The sequence below is a fragment of the Staurois parvus genome, unplaced genomic scaffold (genome assembly GCF_062004578.1).
Source record: "Staurois parvus isolate SC_StPar_1 unplaced genomic scaffold, SC_StPar_1.0 ptg000882l, whole genome shotgun sequence".
NCBI classification, from domain to species: Eukaryota; Metazoa; Chordata; class Amphibia; order Anura; family Ranidae; genus Staurois; species Staurois parvus.
In genome coordinates, this window is record NW_028318678.1 from 1,565,001 (window position 1) to 1,589,105 (window position 24,105).

Genomic DNA, 24,105 nt, shown 5'->3' on the forward strand with positions numbered 1-24,105 from the left:
TTCCCGGGGGGTTCTTGTGCCTTAAAATCGCCCTGTTTGAAATTTTAAAGATAGTTTAGAGATATTTGGATCTTTCAGGGTCATGCAAAATCCTCTCTTGTATTAAATCAGGTATAGACTCCAGAGAGAGAGATATAATTTCCCCCGGTACAAATCACTAGTAATACCTCATCTGGAATATGCAGTTCAGTTTTGGGCACAAATTCACAAAAAGAACATTGGGGAACTGCAGAAAGTACAGAGAAGGGCAACCAGACTGATAAGAGGCATGGAGGAGATCAGCTATGAGCAAAGATTAGAGGAACTGAATTTATTCTCTCTTGAGAAGAGGAGATTAAGGGGGGATATGATCTCCATGTATAATACATAAGGGGGGGATATGATCCCCATGTATAATACATAAGGGGGGGATATGATCACCATGTATAATACATAAGGGGGGATATGATCTCCATGTATAATACATATGGGGGGGGGGGGGGTATGATCACCATGTATAATACATAAGGGGGATATGATCTCCATGTATAATACATAAGGGGGGATATGATCACCATGTATAATACATAAGGGGGGATATGATCTCCATGTATAATACATAAGGGGGGATATGATCTCCATGTATAATACATAAGGGGGGATATGATCACAATGTATAATACATAAGGGGGGGATATGATCTCCATGTATAATACATAAGGGGGATATGATCTCCATGTATAATACATAAGGGGGGATATGATCACCATGTATAATACATAAGGGGGGAAATGATCTCCATGTATAATACATAAGGGGGGATATGATCTCCATGTATAATACATAAGGGGGGATATGATCTCCATGTATAATACATAAGGGGGGATATGATCTCCATGTATAATACATAAGGGGGGATATGATCTCCATGTATAATACATAAGGGGGGATATGAATCTCCATGTATAATGCATAAGGGGGATATGATCTTCATGTATAATACATAAGGGGGGATATGATCTCCATGTATAATACATAAGGGGGGATATGATCACCATGTATAATACATAAGGGGGGATATGATCTCCATGTATAATACATAAGGGGGGATATGATCTCCATGTATAATACATAAGGGGGGATGTGATCTCCATGTATAATACATAAGGGAGGATATGATCTCCATGTATAATACATAAGGGGGATATGATCACCATGTATAATACATAAGGGGGGATATGATCTCCATGTATAATACATAAGGGGGGGATATGATCACCATGTATAATACATAAGGGGGGATATGATCTCCATGTATAATACATAAGGGGGGATATGATCACCATGTATAATACATAAGGGGGGATATGATCTCCATGTATAATACATAAGGGGGATATGATCTCCATGTATAATACATAAGGGGGGATATGATCTCCATGTATAATACATAAAGGGGGATATGATCTCCATGTATAATACATAAGGGGGGATATGATCTCCATGTATAATACATAAGGGGGGGATATGATCTCCATGTATAATACATAAGGGGGATATGATCTCCATGTATAATACGTAAGGGGGGATATGATCTCCATGTATAATACATAAGGGGGATATGATCTCCATGTATAATACATAAGGGGGGATATGATCTCCATGTATAATACATAAGGGGGGGATATGATCTCCATGTATAATACATAAGGGGGGATATGATCTCCATGTATAATACTTAAGGGGGGATATGATCTCCATGTATAAATACATCAGTGGTTCATATAGTGAACTCGGTGTAGTTCTTCCCCCTGAGGTCATCACAGAGGACAAGGGGGCACTCTTTACGTCTGGAAGAACAGAGGTGTAATCTCCAAATATGGAAAGGTTTCTTCACAGTAAGAAAATATGGAATAGACTCCCTCAAGAGTTGGTTCTGGCCAGCTCTGTAAATTTCTTTTAAAAAGTCCTGCATTGTTTCTTGGATACACAGAATATAACTGGATATAACATTTATAGGTAAAGTTGATCCAGGGAATATCCGATTGCCTCTCGGGGGATCAGGAAGGAATTTTTTTCCCCTGCAGGAGCAAATTGGATTGCTGGGTTCTTTTTGCGTTCCTCTGGATCAACTGTGGGTATAGGATTATAACTTTTTTTTTTTTTTTTAATGGTTGAACTGGATGGACTTTTGTCTTTTTTCAGCCATACTAACTATGTAACTATATTACTATGTTTTTGATAAAAAAATGGACATTTGATGACTTGGCGGTGTAGTGGAGGAAGTGTTAATGTACATTTATTTAGTTTAGCGGAGATAATGTCCAAACACAAGAAAACTGAATGAGTGTCAGTGAGTTAGGAGTGGAGATGGACTCAACAGGAACTTTATCCTGTGTACGCTACACTCACTGTGCAATCATACCATCCCATCCATTTACCAAATGTCATTCATTATCTAACATACAAGGATGAGATATTGAGACTGGGAGAAATAATTACTCATTACATTAAAAGTATGTGTCATTGGTTTAATTCTAGCTCTGTATCAGCCCACTAGCACTGAATTTATTTACTCTCTGTATCTGTAGATGGCATTTAAAGAGAATCGGTCAATATGACCATTTATGGTTGGATGAAGGAACCCCCCCCCCCCCCTCCATTTGCTGATACCTTTGCCGTGTCCTCACTCCTCTCTACTTGAGTCCTCAGGAAATACTTGGTGTTTCCAGGTATGCGGTGGCATGTTACTTCCTACCTATTCACCAAGGGTGCAGTGCTCAGGTTTGACCAGGGGCGGACTGACAACTCATGGGGCCCCCGGGCAATAAGGGGTCATGGGGCCCCTGTGTCCTTGCCCAAACTCAAAAAAGCCTATGAAAAAGGTACCAGGGGCATCTCAAGGGGCCCCCTACTGACCCCGGGCCCTCGGGCAGTGCCCGAGTTTCCAAATGGTCAGTCCGCCCCTGGGTTTGACTGTTGGATCGTCTTTCCCAAACACTGTCATGTAAGGGAAGGGAGGAAGTCCTTAACTCTGTGTAAGCTCAGACACCATCCAGCACAAAGTTTAGGCCGGTACACCTTACCATCAGTTTGTACAATATCTGTTCAAAACTTTCTTTAGGTTTACCCAAACTATGTAAAATGAAGACAAATCTAAACAATCAATTCAACTAATATCCCTTGCTCTCCATAGTTGGTGGTAGATCTAAAGGAGATAGCACAGTCAGATTTTATAGTGTATAGTTAGCCTTACACATGGTTTTGGACCTCTAGGTCCTATAGGGAGCGAACAAACAAAAAAAAAAGAATGGACAGACACACATGACCTCTTTGAGGCTTCATGGAGGTCCTTTGTGCCCTCAAAACGTCACATCAGTTGTTCACTTTTTTATGGAGTAAAAGAACAACAAACTTTATTACATCACGTTGGAGTGCCAACCTTTCCTTCCATCGATGTGGCACAACTGCTGGCCTGGCACACTTGTTGGGCAGAAGTGTCTTCACCTCCATTCGAGGTTCTCTAATGAGAACACAGCCAAAAACACACGTTCAGTAAAGTGAGAAAAGGGTTAGAACTTCAAAAATTGTTATCATCTTGTCCCTGTGACAACAGCTCCGTCAATTTCTTGTACAGGTGTCATAGGGACGAGAATCTCAGGTCACGGAACAAAACAAAACCCTAAAAGAAATGTAAAGTCTGCCCTAATCTCTTCAACTCTATCAGGAAAGCCTTTGGCTCGAGTTAAGCCACAAGATCGGTAAACAGTACAAAAAATACCGCTTTCAAAGCGATCGTACGATAATCTGATTGTTAGTACACTGCTTTCATCCAAAATTATTCGAAGGGACAAGCACAAAAAGTTAGTACGATTTTCATTTAATCAATACAATTTTTATCCAAAAATACAATACAAATACATTACATCACTTCCAAATGTTTATTCTGTCGTACAAGAAGTGTCATAACTTTAGTAACCTTTTCATTTTCGATATGAGACTAGCATGCAAAAACAAAAAAAACCCAAGACGATCATTTTCATCGTGTTTACGGGACTTTAGTCTTCAGATCACTTTGCAAAAGGTCTATATAATAAAAGTGTATTGGACTGTATTGTATTGTATGGTATTCAGTCACCGCATCCCAGGCAAAATAATAAATACCAAAGAAGAATTTCTTACATACTATACAAGATGTTTATAACACCAACAGTTTGCAAAGTAAAGAGAGAGAGAGAATACAATTACAATACAATTTAACACAAGGGGATTGGGGCGTCCCTGATCCTGAGAACTTGCAATCTAAAAAGAAAGGGCACATGATATCAAAGGTAATCACTCTGAGAGATGAGTTAATGGAGGAAGTAGATGTACACTTTTTTTCAAGTAGCAGGTCTGGACCAAATTTTTAAGGGCTTATGAAAGATTAGTTGGCTTGACCATGGCATCATCGAATGCTTTGACAAACCGTTTTTCAGAACTTGATGTGAATATTCAAACTAGAATCCAGCCATGTATGGCCCACTAAAGTTTGCTGACTGGTGGATGGTTACTATCTTGTGTAATATATCAGCAGTTGAAAACAGCAATAATGATCAGCCACACTCCAATTAGGTCTTCTTGCAGAATTTTTAATAATGAATAAAGCGACTGCATACAATGATGTCTCCGACCCAAAACCAAGCTTTATGTGTTTCTCCACTCCTGGTTTGCGCACAAGGATAGGAGACTTCCCCTATCCAGGAGCAGTGAAACACGTCAAAAAGCTTGGTTTTGGGCTGGAGACATTGTTGTATGCCGTCAAATAATCCCACATGGAAGAAAAATATATTTTAAAAATATTCTTCCCAAATATACTGACATATACTTAAACTACTAAAATTTTGTCCATATTCAATATATTTACAAATATCTATACATATATGTATTTATATATATATAGTATATATATATATATATATATATATATATTATGTTGAAATGTGTTTTTTATATATTACTACTAAAATTTTGGCTGTATTCAATATATATATATATATATATATATATATATATATATATATATATATATATATATAGTATGTTGAAATGCGTTTTTTATATATTACAAAATATCTGGAAAATATTTTTAAAAGTATATATTTTTTAAATATATTCTTCAGATTTTTTTTCACATATAAAAAAGTCATTTTAACATATATTTTTACATATATTTGTAAATGCATTCCAAAAATGTAGATTAAATTTTTAAAGACAGTATATTTAAAAATGTATTTGTAAAAATATTTTTCATATATTTTGCAATATATATAAAAAAACACATTTCAACATACAGTATATATATATATATATATATATATATATATATATATATATATATATTGTATGTTGAAATGCGTTTTTATATATTACAAAATATCTGAAAATTATTTTTAAAAGTATATATTTTTTATATATATCCTTCAGATTTTTTTTTAACATATAAAAAAGTCATTTTAACATATATTGTTACATATATTTGTAAATGCATTCCAAAAATGAAGATTAAATGTATTTTTAAGGACAATATATTTAAAAATGTATTTGTAAAAATATTTTTCATATATTTTGCAATATATATAAAAAAACACATTTCAACATACAGTATACATATATATATATATATATATATATATATATATATATATATATATTTTTTTTTTTTTTTTTAAATATGTTGAATATGGCCAAAATTGTAGTATTTCAACTATATGTCAATATATTTGGGGACAATATTTTTAAAATATATTTAAAATATATTTTTCTTCCATGTGGGATTGATTATTAAAAATATGGCAAGAAGAGCTAATTGGAGTGTGGCTGATATATTTTTCCTATTTTCAATGGAGAAGGGAGACAAACTGTGATTGCTGCCACCCAGGTTGTCCATGTGCAGGAGAGGCCAGCCTCGAGTAAAGCTATGGAACTGTGTCTGTTTCTATATCTGGGCTGTTGATATATTTACTTGTTTCACCCATAAAACACTCTTTTTTTGTGGTTTTAAGATTTATTTTGAATAAAAGATATTTTTATTATATGATTTATGCGTTTGTAATTTGGCAACTTAAATATGCTTTTTGTGATATGGCAAATCAAAAGTCCCTTATACATGAAATATTCTTTTGTGGTTTTTCACTGAAACCAGCCTAAAAAAATGCTGTTCTGATGGTGGCTCTGGTGGGAACTGAAGTCAAACAGGTCTCAGCGCCAACCACTATACAGGCATGCCTTCCATGTGAAGCCCAATCCATTGTCTGTGATCTCCAGTAGAGCCCCATCCCCTCCTCCTCCCCTTCAGCTGACTCACGGTGGTCTGTCTCCTTTATCAAACTAAGTGTATATTTCAGTGAGACAACGCAGGTCAGACTGTTTATCCAATAGTTCATCACAGCGGATTCTGTTTATACAGCACAACAAATTCAGCTTGAACTCTTTTTTACTGTTTCTGTAAACTTTTTCTCCCTTCGGAAAACATTAAAAAAGTAAAATTGAAACAGTATTCAAAGAGAAACCACATGCAATGTAAACATTCACAGTAAATCCATAGAATGTCCTTGTTATATGCAACAACTGTACATTTTGTTCCATTGTAACATCAATAGAAGCAGTCCTTGAGATGACACTTCCTCCCAGCTGACTGCTAGAGCCTAGTTCCAATAGATTATTGAGAAGGTGGGGTGGGGGTACTAAATCATATTGCATTGTGTGCAATGGCTGGAGGTCATGACCCTGTGAATTTAAAAAAGCAGACATGGGTAGATCATTTTGAAAAAATAAATATATACCAAGATATGCCTTAGATATTTACCAATATGTATTTCATTATTTTCTATATAAATACATTTTTTAAAAAATTATATATATATATATATATATATGTATATATATCTTGTTTCTGTAAAAAAAAACCTCACTCTCTCTCTCTTTCACTCTCTCTCTTTCTCTCTCTCTCTTTCTCCCTCTCTCTTTCATCCTCTCTCTCTACCTCTTTCACCTCTCTCTCTCTCTCACCCGCTCTCTTTCTCTCTTTCACCTCTCTCTCTCTCACCCGCTCTCTTTCTCTCTTTCACCTCTCTCTCTCTCACCCGCTCTCTTTCTCTCTTTCACCCTCTCTCTCACTCTCTCTCTCACTCTCTCTCTCTCTATATTCAACAAATAAAAATATATGACATAATATTTATATAGCAAGTTAAAATATAATTGCTAATATATAAAAATACATGAAATAATATTTGTAGAACACATTTAAACATCTAAAATAATATTTATACAACAAATAAAAATATATTTCATAATATATTTAGAAAAAATGCAAATACATTTTAAAAAATGGAAGAGAACAAATAAAAATGTATGAAAAAAATTAAATGACTGAGTATTGTGTCATGCTTTTTCGTTATAGGAAAGCCTTGTACAGAATATTCTGACACCCCCTATATTATATTATTTATTTATGTCAGGTACTTATATAGCGCCGTCAATTTACGCAGTGCTTTACATATATATTTTACATTCACATCCAGGAGCAGACTGACCATTTGGAAACACGGGCACTGCCCGAGGGCCCGGGGTCAGTAGGGGGCCCCATGAGATGCCCCTGGTACCTTTTTCATAGGCTTTTTTGAGTTTGGGCAAGGACACAGGGGCCCCATGATCCCCTATTGCCCGGGGGCCCCATGAGTTGTCAGTCTGCCCCTGTTCACATCTGTCTCTGCCCTTGAAGAGCTTACAATCTAAGGCCCCTAACTAACATTCATACATACACATACTAGGGCCACAGGAGCCAAATAACCTAGCAGCATTTTTATAAAGAACTTCAATAAGCATTATCTGTATCTAAAGACATAAATGAGTTCCACATTTGCAGCTAAATTGGGATAACATCAACTTTATATTTGTGTCATGCTTTTTCGGTATAGGAAAGCCTTGTACAGAATATTCTGACACCCCCTATATTATATTATTTATTTATTTATTTCAGGTACTTATATAGGGCCGGCAATTTACGCAGCGCTTTACACAGATATATATTGTACATTCACATCAGTCCCTAACCCTCAAGGAGTGTACAATCTAAGGTCCCTAACCCTCAAGGGACGTACAATCTAAGGTCCCTAACCCTCAAGGGGCGTACAGTCTAAGGTCCCTAACCCTCAAGGGGAGTACAATCTAAGGTCCCTAACTCACATTCATACATACACATACTAGGGCCAATTTAGACAGAAGCCAATTCACCTACCAGCATGTCTTTGGAGTGTTGGAGGAAAATGGAGAACCTGGAGGAAACCCACACAGGCACAGGGAGCACATGCAAACTCCAGGCAGGTGGTGCCGTGGTTGGGATTTGAACCGATGACCCTAGTACTGCCAGGTGGAAGTGCTAACCATTAATCACTGTGATTAAATGAGAATATTTTATACGTTCCTACGCTTTTCCACAGAAAAAAATGACAAGTCAGGTACAAAGCAAAACCCTCAAAGAAAGCAGCCTGTCTCTCAAACCAATCTGTCCAGCGCTAGCTTAGGGGATGTAATGGGTTCTGGAGCCCGGGTATAAGACTGCTGGCCTGGCAGTAATTAGAAAGAGTGTATGCTCTACACTGGTAATCTGCCATCTGTCTGCAGCATATAATAGGGTTTTCACTAATCTCATGAATGCATATGATCTTCTAGGAAGTTCAAGAGATCATGAGCAAGGAGGGACAGGACTGGCCGAAGGCGCTGTCCATCATCTGAGCGGAGGCCTTTCTCTGTGCGAGGTCATCTGGCTCAGCAATCCCACGCTCCGTGTCATCTCAGGACGTCATCTCCCGAGACTGGTCCTATTTCGAAAATACCTGTACAGCTTTCTGTAGGAGCGAACAATATTCTCTGGAATACTAACCTCATTTCTACAGACTGACAACCCACAGCCTGCGATTTGTTCATTAACGAAAGATAAAAAAAAAAACGAAAAAAAAAAGGTTTAAGAGATCTCTTTGTGATATAAATATGTGATTCGTGCAAAAGTGTGAGTTAAATACATAGATGCTTTTCACATGTTTCTACACCCTTTTCAGATTATGGTGTATGTATTTTAATATGATCCAAAGATGAATGGTACACATTACATTTACAATAAAGCCTTAAAGGGTAACTCCACTTATGCGGGAAATATAGCGGAAAAAAAAAGAGAGAGAGAGAGAGATTCTCTCCCCTGTCAGCTCCTGCACACTGCTTTGTAAGGCTCTGCATAGCAGAGCCATGCAAAGCAGTGTGCTTACCCACATGGAAGAAAAATATATCTTAAATATATTTAAAAAAATATTCTTCCCAAATATATTGACATCTATTTGAAATTCTACAATTTTGGCCATATTCAATATATTTTAAAATATATTTCAATAAATATAAATATACATATATATACACTGTATGTAGAAATGCATTTTTATTACAAAATATATGAAAAATATTTTTAAAAATCCATTTTCAAATATACTGCATGTCTTTACAAATATAAGTCGGAGGTGGGCAGGGAGGGTGAATCAGAGGTACGCAGGGAGGGTGATCTGCACGGCGTGGGGGTGGGAGGGTGGATTACTGGAACCGATCCACTGTATGGCTCCCTCTGAAGCAGCTGAAAGCCGGCTTCTTCTCCTCTCCCTCTTGCTGGCTTTCAGCTGCTGCAGAGAGAGCCATAGAGCAACTGCAAGAACACAATAGGATCTTTCTGAATGGAGAGTGGGGGAAGCGTCTGGTAAATATGTTACATTTACCAACCCCTTCCTTATCTAAAGGAACTGGTATCAATCACTCACTGTGTTCATTCATAACTGAAGCATAGTAAACGTTGGGTTTTTTTGGGGGGGGCTGTCCTGTCAGGTTAGCTGTATGGGGCCCTGTGGGTTCTAACAGCAGTCCTGAATATATATATATATATGTAAAGTGCTGGGTGAATTGACAGTGCTATATAAGTACCTGAAATAAGCCCAAGTATGTCAGAGTCACAGAAATAGTTGCATTGGAGTTGATTTAGGACACATATTTATTTCAGGTACTTATATAGCGCTGTCAATTTACACAGTGCTTTACATATATATTTTATATTCACATCAGTCCCTAACCCTCAAGGGGTGTACAATCTAAGGTCCCTAACCCTCAAGGGGTGTAAAATCTAAGGCCCTAACCCTCAAGGGGTGTACAATCTAAGGTCCCTAACCCTCAAGGGGTGTACAATCTAAGGTCCCTAACTCACATTCATACATACACATATTAGGGACAATTTAGACAGGAGCCAATTCACCTACCAGCATGTCTTTGGAGTGTGGGAGGAAACCAGAGTACCCGGAGGAAACCCATGGAAGCACAGGGAGAGCATATAAACTTCAGGCAGGTGGTGCCGTGGCTGGGATACGAACCAGCGACTTGAGTACTGCCAGACAGAAGTGCTAACCACTTAGCCACTGTGCTGCCCTCATAGGCTGTTTACTTTGAAAAGGGAATTGTCCATCAACTTGGTGACAAAGCCTGCTGCCTTCCATCGTCCAATCATATGCATGTAAAAAAAGCAAACTTTTTTCTAGTTTATACACGTGATTAGGTATTCTTTGCAAACTGAGTTTTTAGAACATTCACTAAGCTAAGGGAAAATTCCCTTGCAAAGTAAACAGCCTATTTGCCTTTAATAAATCAACTCCAAAGCATGAACGACCTCCGTTCTCTTAGTGCCCGTTCATAATGGTGCGATTTGGGAATTGAAATCGCACCTGAAATGGCATCTAATGAATGTGAATGTCAGTGCGAATACCAGTGCGATTTGCTGCAGCGCAATTTCTAAAGCTCTTGCATTACTTTTTCTGCAGTTTTGTAATTGAAAATCGCATAACGGTGCGATTTGGGAATTGATATCGCACGTGAAATGGCATCTAATGAATGTGAACATCAGTGCGAATATCGGTGCGATTTGTTGCAGCACGATTTCTAAAGTTCTTTCATTACTTTTTCTGCAGTTTTGTTGCGAGCTCAGATACATAGAATACAATGGAAATCGTACTGCAAATTGCAAGAAATCGTTGAAATTCTTCACAAGAAGCAATAAAGTCTTTAGAAATTGCACCTGAAATCGCACTGAAATTGCACATAAATTGCACCATTTTTAATCGTAGAAGTGTGACTGTTGACTTAGGGGTCTTTCACACAGGCTGCCAGGGGGTGGTAAAAACTGGTTTAATACCCCCCCAGATGCCCACCTGAATGCTAACATTACAGCCTGTCAGGGTTGTAAATATGCTGTGAAAGTGTTGCTTTGCTTCACAGCCGCTGCATTGTTAACTTGGGCTGCAGGCTTTGACAGGTGGCACTACCTGTCAAACTCTCCTATGCAGACCAATGGGGTTGCACCCCAACTTCAATCCAAGGACTTGGCCTGTAGTTGTGGTATGGTCTCACAATGTAAAATTGCCATTTTGCAATTAAAAAACAAAAAAAAAATCACAAATCAGAAGGCAACAGTAGTACCTCCTGAAAAGCCAGTCAGCCTGCTCTTCTGCTCTCTATTAAATGATCCACCGCAGATCGCTTTTCAGAATTTTGGTCAATTCAGCCGAAATCTGTCCGAACAAGAGTCTAGTAAACATCCCGGGTAGGATAAAATTTGAAACACGAAATCATAAGTTATAATATCATAAATAATCATAAAAAATAATAATATAATAATAATACATTTAATTCAATAATATAATCAAACCAAAAACACAGAAATGTGAAATATAGCACCAAGTTCACACATCGCTGAGCAAAGTCGCAAAATCGTTTTCAGTGTCTGATGAGGAATTTCCCCCACGAATCATTATCACTCAATTCTGCAAGTGGTTCTAATTTACTATCGCTGTTCTCTAGCCGGTCTAAAACCACTTTTGACCTAAAGGGACGCTTTTTGGACGCCATGGACGTTTCTCAGTTTCCAGGCAGAAAGAACAGTAAAAATGCAGGCAGGGCGCCGGACAAAGCACTCGGGACAAAATGTACGTGAAATGGTTTGATACAGGAATGTTATACTATCAGATTTTAGTGTATTGAGTGCAGGGGCGGACTGACAACTCATGGGGCCCCCGGGCAATAGGGGATCATGAGGCCCCTGCATCCTTGCCCAAACTCAAAAAAGCCTATGAAAAAGGTACCAGGGGCATCTCATGGGGCCCCCTACTGACCCCGAGCCCTCGAGCAGTGCCCGAGTTTCCAAATGGTCAGTCCGCCCCTGATTGAGTGAATGTCAAATTTTTACATTTTTGAATTTCCCGCCGGTTCCATCCCCCGTACGCCCCGACGCTCGCAGGGAACGGAACCCGGAAGACGGATGCCACCATCGGCCGGGGAACATTGCTGGGGACACTGCAGGAGGGACATCGCGTGAGCGCAGGACAAGGTAAGTGCTGGAGGGAATCCCAGAGCAACGCTGCAGTGTATTCCCGAGTGTAGCTCGGGGTTACCGCTTCTGGTACTGAATGTTAACCCCGAGCGACACTCGGGAATACCGCCAGGGAGGCTAACTGTCATTGTCTGTGATAATGGTCACCAGAACAAATAGAGAGGGGTAATCTCCCTAACGGGGACACAACACTATTAAAAGCCTAACAAGGGTCCTAATCAGGGGCAGACTGACTATTAGGAAACTTTGGCACTGCCCGAGGGCCCGGGGTCAGAAAGGGGCCCCATGAGATGCCCCTGGTACCTGTCATAGGCTTTTTTTGGGTGTGGTTTGAGTGTGGGCGAGGACAAAGGGGCCCCATGATCCCCTATTGCCCAGGGGCCCCATGAGTTGTCAGTCCGCCCCGGTCCTAATCCATCTCCAGTCTATCGAAACCTAAAAACAAGTGTTGCCTTCAGCTACACGTTAATGATATACTGCTAGATGTCTTATTTGGAGCTGCACCCCCTAAATCTGGCGCGTGCTTTTAAATGCACAAAATGTATTTATTCACACTGTTACAAATGAGATTGAACAATTCATGAAAGGGTTAATCTGAGGTGAGTCGGCTTTTAGTGTTTGGCTTAACTGGCGGTATTTTGTCATCCTCCGCAGGGCCGAAGGCATCTCGAATCGTGCGGCAGACTCTGGATTTCCCACCGTGCGGCCCCGCTGTGCACAACACACACAGCATATGCTGCAGCTGTACCGCCATTAACTCTTCATCCGCCTCCCCAGCAGCCGCCTCAGGACACCTGCGACAGCGGCGGATTACACGCGTGTCCTGGACGGGCCCGTAACGATGACTTAGTGGCAGGGAAAGCGCCTTCGTTAATCATATCAGGCCTGTAATTCAGCCACGGTCTCTGCATAATGTGGGAACTGTCAACGCTTGACGTTTTACCGCTGGTCAGTCATATTTGTACACGGCGAGATTATGCTAAACACATTACCTGCACGGAGGAGATAGAAGCAAACAAAGCTTGTTTACTTCCTGCATTTATAGAGTGACAACAAATTCTGCTGAATCAGTCGCAACAGTCCTTTAACCCGAGGCCTGAAAAGAAGCTTAGAGCCCTGTGTCTATAGTGGGGCCGAGGGAAATTGGAAGGTTCCTCAGAAGTTTGGCCAAAATGTGTTGGAGTCAATGTGGAAAGTGAAATTATGGTTGGGGTGGTTTATAGGGGTGCAGTGGGTTATAAATGCTTCCTGGGAGTCATTAAACTTTCTTTTAACTCTCCTTGGACTGTTCTTGTGCCCAAAAATGTCCCCTCAGCTGGGAACATGATGTTAGATATAGAAGAACAGAGGAAACCTAGCGCTAGCACTAGCCCCTATCCTACCCTTTAACCCTACTTTTTTTTACTAGCCCTAACCCTGATGGTAGCACCAACACTAGTGATGGCCCTGATGCTCACCCTAACACTACTGGTAACCATAGCAACAACACTAATGATGGCCCTGATATCACCCTAATCCTACTGGTAACCATAGCACCAACACCAATGGTAACCCAAATGCTTACCCTAATCCTACTGATAACCATAGCACCAACACTAATGGTAACCCAAATGCTCACCCTAATCCTACTGGCAACCGTAGCACTAACACTAATAGTAACCCTAATGCTAACCCGAACCCTACTGGTTGCCATAGCACCAACATTATTGATGGCCCTGATGCTCACCCTAACTCTACTTGTACCCAAAACACTAACAGTAACCCTAATGCTCACCCTAAACCCTACTGGTAACCATAGCACCAACACTAATGGTAACCTTAATGCTCACCCTAACCCTACTGATAACCATAGCACCAACACTAATGCTCATCCTAACACTACTGGTAACCATAGTACCAACATTATTCATGGCCCTGATGCTCACCCTAATCCTACTGGTAACCATAGCACCAACATTAATAAAGGCCCTGATGCTTACCCTAACCCTACTTGTAACCATAGCACCAACACTAATGCTCACCCTAACCCTACTGGTAACCATCGTAACAACATTATTGATGGCCCTGATGCTCACCCTAGCCCTACTGGTAACCATAACACTAACACTAATGGTAACCCAAATGCTAACCCTAACCCTACTTGTAACCATAGCACCAACACTAATGCTCACCCTAACCCAACTGGTAACCATAGCACTAACAGTAATGATAACCCTAATGCCCACCCTAACACTAATGGTAACCATAGCACCAACATTAATGATGGCCCTGAAGCTCACCCTAACACTAATGGTAACCATAACACTAACACTAATGGTAACCCTAATACTCACCCTAACACTAATGGTAACCCTAATACTCACCCTAACACTAATGGTAACCCTAATACTCACCCTAACACTAATGGTAACCCTAATGCTCACCCTAACACTAATAGTAACCCTAATGCTCATCCTAACACTAATGGTAAGCATAGCACCAACTCTAATGGCGGCTATGATGCTAACCCTACCCTTAATATTAGCTCTAACCTTAAAGGCAACCATAGCAATACCAGTAATGGCAACCATACCACTTGCACTAATATTAACCCTAACCTTAATGCTAGCCTTTACACGAATGGTAACTATAGCACTAACCCTAATGCTAAACCCAACCTTAACCTTCACAGAAATGTTAGTTCTAATGGTAACCCTAACACTCAACCTTATGTCATGTGATTATTTTTAAATCAAATTTCACCTCAACCATCCACATGACAAAATTTGAGGCTAATTTCAAAGACATGTCAGAGGACATTTTGCTGCAAAATCAGCTTTGGTGAGGTCATTCCTCTCAGCCCTAGTTCTTAGCATGCATACACAATCCAAATTCAGTATGGTCAGATCCCATCTAACCTGATCTGGTCTGTGATGAGAGTGTGTAGAAACCCCCTGACAACATTACTGATGGAAATCAAAGCCAAGGCAAGGCTCCCCATGGAGAGGATAGAGCAGGGGTGGACTGACCATTCGAGCACTCTGGCACTGCCCGAGGGCTCGGAGTCAGGATCCCCATGAGATGCCCCTGGTACCTTTCATTGGCTTTTTCATAGGCTTATTTGGGTGTGGGTGAGGACACAGGGGCCCCATGATCCCCTATTGCCCGGGGCCCCATGAGTTGTCAGTCCGCCCCTGGGATAGAGTATGGAGACCTGAGTGTGGAAGTTACATAGGCATAGTCAACATGTGAAAACAATTTCCAGTTCTGTTATGCCATGTTGTTAAATTGCTGCATACACGCTTGTCGGGTAAAATACGACCTCAATGGGACCACAGAACATTACAATAACATATATTACTTATATTTTTATTAATGGACTGCAGATACTTTATCACACTGTAAAAGTCGGAAATCATCAGATCTTCACTTAAACCAAACTTGTACTTTGTCCATTCAAGGCACACCAATACGTTGCGTTCAATTCATGGCTCCTCTACAGCTTGACAATAGGCCATTACAGATCCAAATTATGGATTCACTTTACGTCAATATCTACAGTCGATTTACTTTACCAGGAACTGCACAGAGGTCATTGCAGCCAGATTCAGTAAATGTATTACTCTGCTGCTAGGTGGGTCTACAGCTGGCCTTTTAAGTCAATTTGGCCAGCCTTTCCATGGAACCCTCAGGGATTTCTCAGGAGGTTATTAGGGATTCCTTGAACAATGAGCAATTTCTGCCTCTTTGATAAGCAACCACTGACACCAGGTATGTTTTTATCCATCTGTAAGGGGGATTTTTCCCACGGCCCATAGATGTTAGGATCATTCTTCCTAATGACCACCATGCTAATATACCATGAGTTGTAGATGTTGTAATTCTTAACAGAGATTCCCTGTGACCAGAAAATTATTTCCAAGGTTCTTCCATGTTAAAAACATTTGCAAACAGTTTCTCTAGAACAGGGGTCTCCAAACTTTCTAAGCAAAGGGCCAGTTTACAGTCCTATAGACCAGGGGCAGACTGACAACTCATGGGGCCCCCGGGCAATACGGGATCATGGGGCCCCTGTGTCCTTGCCCAAACTCAAAAAAGCCTGTGAAAACGGTACCAGGGGCATCTCGTGGGGCCCCCTACTGACCCCGGGCCCTCGGGCAGTGCCCGAGTTTCCAAATGGTCAGTCCGCCCCTGCTATAGACTTTAGGGGGGCTGGACCAGAAAATGTCTCGGCATCAGTGGGAGTAAACAGTGCCCCATCTTTGGTGTTAGTGAGATGTCTTGTGCCCCATTGAAGGTGTCATTGGGAGAAATTGTGCCTCATCGTTGGTGTCAGTGGGCCCCCTTCTTGGTATCATTGGGATGAACTGTGCCCCATTGTTGGTGTCATTGGTGGGAATTGTGCCCCATCATTGGTATCCATTGGTGTTAGTGGATTAAATAGTGCCCCAAGGGCCAGATAAAAGCAAGCAAACGGCTGTATCCAGCCCCCGGGCCACAGTTTGGAGACCACTGCTCTAGAAGATGAATAAAGGTTTGAGAAGACAACTAAGGGCCAACTTTTCAATGGTTAAATACAATACATACACTGGACTCATCCAGTTCAACATATAAACTGTATATAATGTTAACAGTTTCAATGCCAATAAGCGATTTCCAATAAAGTTCCTCAAAAAAGAAAAGAACTTCTGGGTAAATGCCATTTTTGTTAGGACTTCTATATGAATGTGGGCCTTGGCCTTTAACTCTTTCAATCCTGGGCTCCTTAATTTATCATATATTGGCTTAAAGGAGAAGTATGGCCAATTTTTTGGCCCTGCTTTTCCTATGGGTCACAGGAGTGCAGTTCATTCTGCACTCCTGTGACCCGCTTTCAGCTAAAGCCCGCTGTCGGCTGATGCCACTCAGCCAGTCCAGGTTCAGGTAAGATCCCAACTTTACAGTCAGTATCCACCCAGATGCCTGGACTGGCAGATGGCTCAGCCTCTTAGTGAGCCAATAAGAGCCCGAGCCAGCTGCTCCTGTCCCCACCACAGCATGGAGCTCCAATGAGCGCTGGAGGGGCAGAGCAGAGAGCCGGTGACTGACAGTCACCGGCTCTCTGCTCACTGAGGACTGAGAACTGAGCATTCAGCAGTCTATGATTACTCAGTTCTCAGTCTTAGAAGTGGCAGCAGGAGCGTATTTACCACAAGGCAAACAAGGCATTTGCCTAGGGTGGCATTTTTTCAGGGGGGCAGCTGCATTTTCAGTGGGGCAGCGGCACTTTTCTGGGGAGCAGCGCCGCCCCCTGACTGAAGGGATGGAAGAAAGGACACATGCAGCATGGGGACCAGGTAGGATCTGAGAAGGGCTGCTTGATGGTGTATGAAGAGCGTGACTCTTGTTCTCGGGGATGTCCGGAGCTGTGAAGGTGCGTGTCTTCTCTCTTGCCAGGGTGGGGTGGGGGCAGGGGCGGACTGACCATTTGGAAACTCGGGCACTGCCCATAGTTTTACTTCTACTTTCCTGTTACAGCAGTTACACAGATAGACTAAATATGAACTCAGGGGTGGACTGACCATTTGGAAACTTGGGCACTGCCCGAGGGCCCGGGGTCAGTAGGGGGCCCCATGAGATGCCCCTGGTACCTTTTTCATAGGCTTTTTTGAGTTTGGGCAAGGACACAGGGGCCCCATGATCCCCTATTGCCCGGGGGCCCCATGAGTTGTCAGTCCGCCCCTTGGTGGGGGGTTGCCAGTGTGTGGGGGGGCGGTGGTAGTGGAAGGTTCTCACGGGTGGGGTGTTGTTGGTCAATGTCAGGCTGTTTTCGTGGGGGAGGGGGGTGTTTGTCAGTGTCAGGGTCTCTCCATGGGGGGGGGGGGGGGGGAGCCAATTTTTGTGTTGCCTAGGGCAGCACGAAACCTAAATACACCACTGAGTGGCGGGGGACAAATGCGGCATCGGACAGACACTAGATCCCTCTAGGTGAGTATACATTTTGCCCTTTCTCAGCCTCTTTAGATCTTAGACATCGGACTGCGCCATCCGTGCCAACAAAACAAGAACACAAATTCAAGAACTAAACCGGTTGGTGATCCGGTTCTGGGCTGCATTAGAATCAAAGAACACGTCCAAGAACAAAACACAAACAGATCTTCTAAAAATAAGTCCAATTTGTCAGATTTGGTGTGAAACGTGCGAGTCACCCAGTGCTGTAAATGATCCGGCATGCCTCGGATTCCTCCAGGTATGATTCACCACTTTTATAAAGAATCAAAGCTTGGATTGACGTTGGAAATGTGTTGCAATGTTCTTCTTCAAGCACTGCATGCATTGGATGAATAGAAAAGAATGATGATAGGAAACGGTGATGGCAGGGATTTCCCCGAACGCAAAGAATTCATAGCCTCTCCGGTCCGGAGGTCTAAGTGGCCCGGCCAGCCATTCTACAAGTGCGCTTGAATAAAGTGTGGGCTTGTCAAAATAAACAGTCTTTGTTTTTATTAACAACATGTCCCTTTTATCATGAGAAAGCAGTCCTTGAGAGCCAATCTAGTGACTTTGCCTAGGCTAGGATGATGTCATCAGTCTGCTGCAAGCAACAAGAGGCATTTCCTCAGTCTCCTTTCTCCAGGGGATCAGATTGTATATTGTACGGGGCTTTTTTTTATCAGAAAATAGGTGCAGGTGCTTCCGAGTCACCCTTGTCTCCGATCCCCCCCCCCCACCTCTGGGCATGATCCACAGATCCACCCAGCAACAATAGATCCACCAAGCAACAAGAAGTCCCCATCAACAATAGAAACCTAAGCAACAATAGATCCACCCATCAACAATAGATCCACCAAGCAACAATAAGCCCCCAGCAACAATAAACCCCCCAACAACAGATCCACCCAGCAACAATAAACCCCCCAACAACAACAGATCCACCCAGCAACAATAAACCCCCAACAACAATAGATCCACCCAGCAACAATTGATCCACCAAGCAGCAATAGATTCACCAAGCAACAATAACTCCCCCCAACAAGAATAGCTCCCCAGCAACAATAGATCCACCCAGCAACAATATACCCCCCAAAAACAATAGATAAACCAAGCAACAATAAACCCCCCAACAACAATAAATCCACCCATCAACAATAAACCTCCAAAACAATAGATCCTCCCAGCAACAATAAACCTCCAAAACAATAGATCCTCCCAGCAACAATAAACCTCCAACAACAATAGATCCTCCCAGCAACAATAAACCTCCAACAACAATAGATCCACCCAGCAACAATAGATCCACCCAGCAACAATAGATCCCCCAGCAACAATAGATCCACCAAGCAACAATAGATCCATCCAGCAATGATAACCCCAACAACAAGAGACCCCCAGCAACAATAGACCCCCCCAGCAACAATAGATCCACCCAGTAACAATAATCCCCCCAAAACAATAGATCCACCCAGTAACAATAACCCCCCCCCAAAACAATTAGACCCCCCAGCAACAATAGACCACTGCAACAAAATACCCCCCAGCAACAAGTCAGAGCGAGGTCACCTGAAGTCTGACATTTGTCAACTGCCACGCTTTGCCTTCTAGCTCCAGAGTGTGCAGAGCAGTGTCACATAACAGACCAGTCTAGTTGACACTCAGACTTTTCAAAACTAAGCTTGGCAAAATGTCATAACCTACCGACAAATATTCAGATTCTCACTTAAACATGATTGGGTTTTTTTTAGTTAAATCTGGTCTATAATTAGTTTTTCTTTTGTTTGTTGAAAACAATAAAAAAAAAAAAAGTTATTAATCTACAGTAATTATTTCTTGACTCTACAGTCTCGCCTGAACCCGGGCGGTGTAGAATGCTGAGATCAGATAATCTGACTGTATTGTACCACACTGTAGCTGTAATAATGAAAATAAAAATATTAATAAGAAAATGAATATTACACAGATCAAAAAAAAAACATTTAATTTAAATAAATGATGTCTTGACTTTGCAGCCTTGCATGAATACAGTCGGTGTGGAATGGTTAGAGGAGATAATCTGAGTGTATTGTGCAGCACTGTAGCTGTGATAATGAAAACAATAATAATAGTAATAGTACAAAAAAAAAAAATAATATATTTAAAATATTTATCTCATGACTCTGTAGCCTTGCATGAACCTGACCAGTGTAGAATGATGGGAGCAGATAATCTGAGTGTATTTTGCAGCACTGTTGCCGTAATAATAGAAATAATAATATTAAAAATAATTGTAATATTACAAAAAAGCAAAAAAAAAGAAAGAAAACACAATTATTAATATATATATATATATATATATATATATATATATATAAAAATATATATATATATTGAATTGCAGTTTGTATGAACCAGATAATCTGAGTGTATTGTATAGCACTTTAGCTGTAATGAAAATAATAATTATAATAGATAATAATAATAAGCACCTAAGCTCTGGAAGATTTGAACCCCTTCATGACCAGGCCTTTTTTGCTACACGGCGCTACTTTAACTGGTAATTGTACGGTCATGCAACACTGTACCCAAATTAAATTGATATAATTTTTTTCACACAAATAAAGCTTTATTTTGGTGGTATTTGGTCACCACTGCTTTTTTTTTTTTACATTTTTGTGATATAAATGAAAAAAATGAAAAAAGAAAATTTTGAAAAAAAAAACCCAATATCTTCTACTTTCTGCTATAAAACATATCCAATGAAAAAAATGAAAAAATCAAATTTCATCCAAAATTTTGGCAAAAATGTCTGATAAAAAAAGAAAAAATCCTCAAAAGTACCGTATATATTGTTTGGTTTGCATGAAAGTTATAGCATCCACAAACTATGGTATATATCATGGAATAATAGGATTTATTGATATTTATACTACTAATGGCGCGATCAGCGACTTATGACAGGACTGTTGCCAGCAATCTGACAATAACTAATGCTGGGGGGTGAATCTAACTGTAAAATTATAAAAATAATAATAAAATTAAATAAATAATAATAATAGTAATAATAATACATAAATAATAAAAATAATAATAACATTAAATAAATAATAATAATAATAATACATAAATAAATAATAAAAATAATAAAATTAAATAAATAATAATAATAATAATACATAAATAAATAATAAAAATAATAAAATTAAATAAATAATAATAATAATAATAATAATACATAAATAAATAAATAATAATAATAACATAATAATAATAAATAGTACATAGAGAACAAAAAAATTAATTTAAAATATGTATTTCCCGACAGCTTTGCATGAACCCTGACGGCGCAGAACAGTGAAAGCGGAACATGGGAGTGTATTGCGCAGCGCGGTAGCTGCTCATCGCTACACGGAATGAGCTTGTCGGCTGCCCCGGGGACCTCACAACATGGAGCTGCCGGATGACAACAACAAACCGAGTTTTCGGCCTGAAATCCACTTAACGTCTTTGTACTCGGCTTCCGAGGGTTGTGCGGTGAGAGAGATATTTATCAGGCTGTCTGCCGCTCCCCGGCCGCACATCGCAGGTTGCCAGTCCAGATAAAGACGTGTTGGAGAGTTTTTACAGAAAGCCCGGCCACTCCTGACAAGTGTACAGAGAGGTCAGCCTCTGACAGCGCCTATAGACGATTCTGCCTTCTTAAGTAAAAGATGATTTATTTTTTTTCTATTCAGGGGACACTTAGAACATCGAGGGGGGGGGGGGGAGGAGGACATGGCGCTTATTTCTTTAAAGCGGATGCAAACCCAAAAATAAAAATGTTATATATTGCAGCTTACCAGTCCTTAGATGTGGCGGCTGCACTTGTTTTCTTTTTTCCCCTTCATTTTTATCTGGTGATCCTGCCAACATCATACTTCCTGTCCTAGGGTGACAACGCTCACTGTACTGTATCTATGGTGGAGTCACGGTTGTCACCCTAGGCTGATCATGTTTTACATGGTGGGGAATTAGTAGATAACTTTGTTTCATTTGAATCCACAGGAAAGAAGCTGCATCTTTGGGCCACTTTCACATTTTTCCATTTGACCACTGGAAGTGAAGCAGATCACGACCATTCTTATTAAACTTGGCCTCCCCCCTGAGTCTTCCTTTGGGTCCATGTGGCTACCAGGGGTGGACTCACCAATCGAGCACTCGGGCACTGCCCAAGGGCCCACGGTCAGTAGGGGGCCCCATGAGATGCCCCTAGTACCTTTCATTGGCTTTTTCATAGGCTTTTTTGGGTGTTGGCGAGGGCAAAGGGGCCCCATGATCCCCTATTGCCCGGGGGCCCCATGAGTTGTCAGTCTGCCCCTGGTGGCTACCCATCACACTAGATGATCAATGAGATGGTCCATGGCGGGAGGAAGGAAAAAAGGCCACACCTTGTTAAATTTGAGATCTGCATATAACATCAGTTGCCAGTCTCAGGATCTAGTGATCATTTTGCCATGAGTTTCCCTATCATCTCTGCGTTTCCCTATCATCTCTGCGTTTCCCTATCATCTCTGCGTTTCCCTATTATCTCTGCCTTTCCCTATTACCTCTGCCTTTCCCTATTACCTCTGCGTTTCCCTATTACCTCTGCGTTTCCCTATTATCTCTGCGATTCCCTATTTTCCTGCGTTTCCCTATCACCTCTGCGTTTCCCTATCACCTCTGCGTTTCCCTATTACCTCTGCGTTTCCCTATTATCTCTGCGTTTCCCTATTTCCCTGCGTTTCCCTATCACCTCTGCGTTTCCCTATTATCTCTGCGTTTCCCTATTTCCCTGCGTTTCCCTATCACCTCTGCGTTTCCCTTTTATCTCTGCGTTTCCCTATTTTCCTGCGTTTCCCTATCACCTCTGCGTTTCCCTATCACCTCTGCCTTTCCCTATCACCTCTGCGTTTCCCTATCACCTCTGCCTTTCCCTATCACCTCTGCGTTTCCCTATCACCTCTGCGCTTCCCTATCACCTCTGCGTTTCCCTATCACCCCTGCATTTCCCTATCACCTCTGCGTTTCCCCTATCACCTCTGCGTTTCCCTATCACCTCTGCCTTTCCCTATCACCTCTGCGTTTCCCTATTATCTCTGCGTTTCCCTATTACCTCTGCGTTTCCCTATTACTTCTGTGTTTCCCTAATACCTCTGCGCTTCCCTATTACCTCTGCGTTTCCCTATTACCTCTGCGTTTCCCTATCACCTCTGCGTTTCCCGATTGTTCTGCCCCCATTCATGTATTTTTCTGTGTTGTATTGAACTGTTGGAGGTTATCATTATTTTGTAGTATGCTGACATCTAGTGGTGCTTTCTGGCCACAGCAGCTTGTTTACTATTGTGATTTGGTTATCTTCCTATGTCCTCCCCTCTTGTTTAGTGCTAGTTAGTTTAGTCCTAGCCAGACCCTCCCCATTTCTGCCATGTTCTCTCACTCAGTGTTAGCTATGCACAGAGACAGGGCTCGGGAAAGTAATTGTCTTCTTCTTATTAGTATACAGGATTTATATTGCGCCAACAGTTTGCTCAGAGCTTTACAGAATGAAGGCAGACATGACAGTTACAATACAATCTGGTAGAAGAGGAAACATCGGGCCCGGCTTGTTAGAGCTAACAATCTAGGAATACTTTAAAAGACTGGAAAACCGTTATCCTTTGTCACTTGATCTTGTAGCATTTTTTCCTTTTTTGTACTAATTGTGCTTTTTTGGACCTTTTGTATTT

General features: G+C 41.0%; 1 protein-coding gene across 4 annotated transcripts in view; it reads right to left on the reverse strand.

Moving 5' to 3' along the window:
- The window catches only part of CACNA1H (calcium voltage-gated channel subunit alpha1 H), a 710,377-nt gene that overhangs the window by 619,872 nt on the left and 66,400 nt on the right, over window positions 1-24,105 (reverse strand). The window lies entirely within an intron of this gene.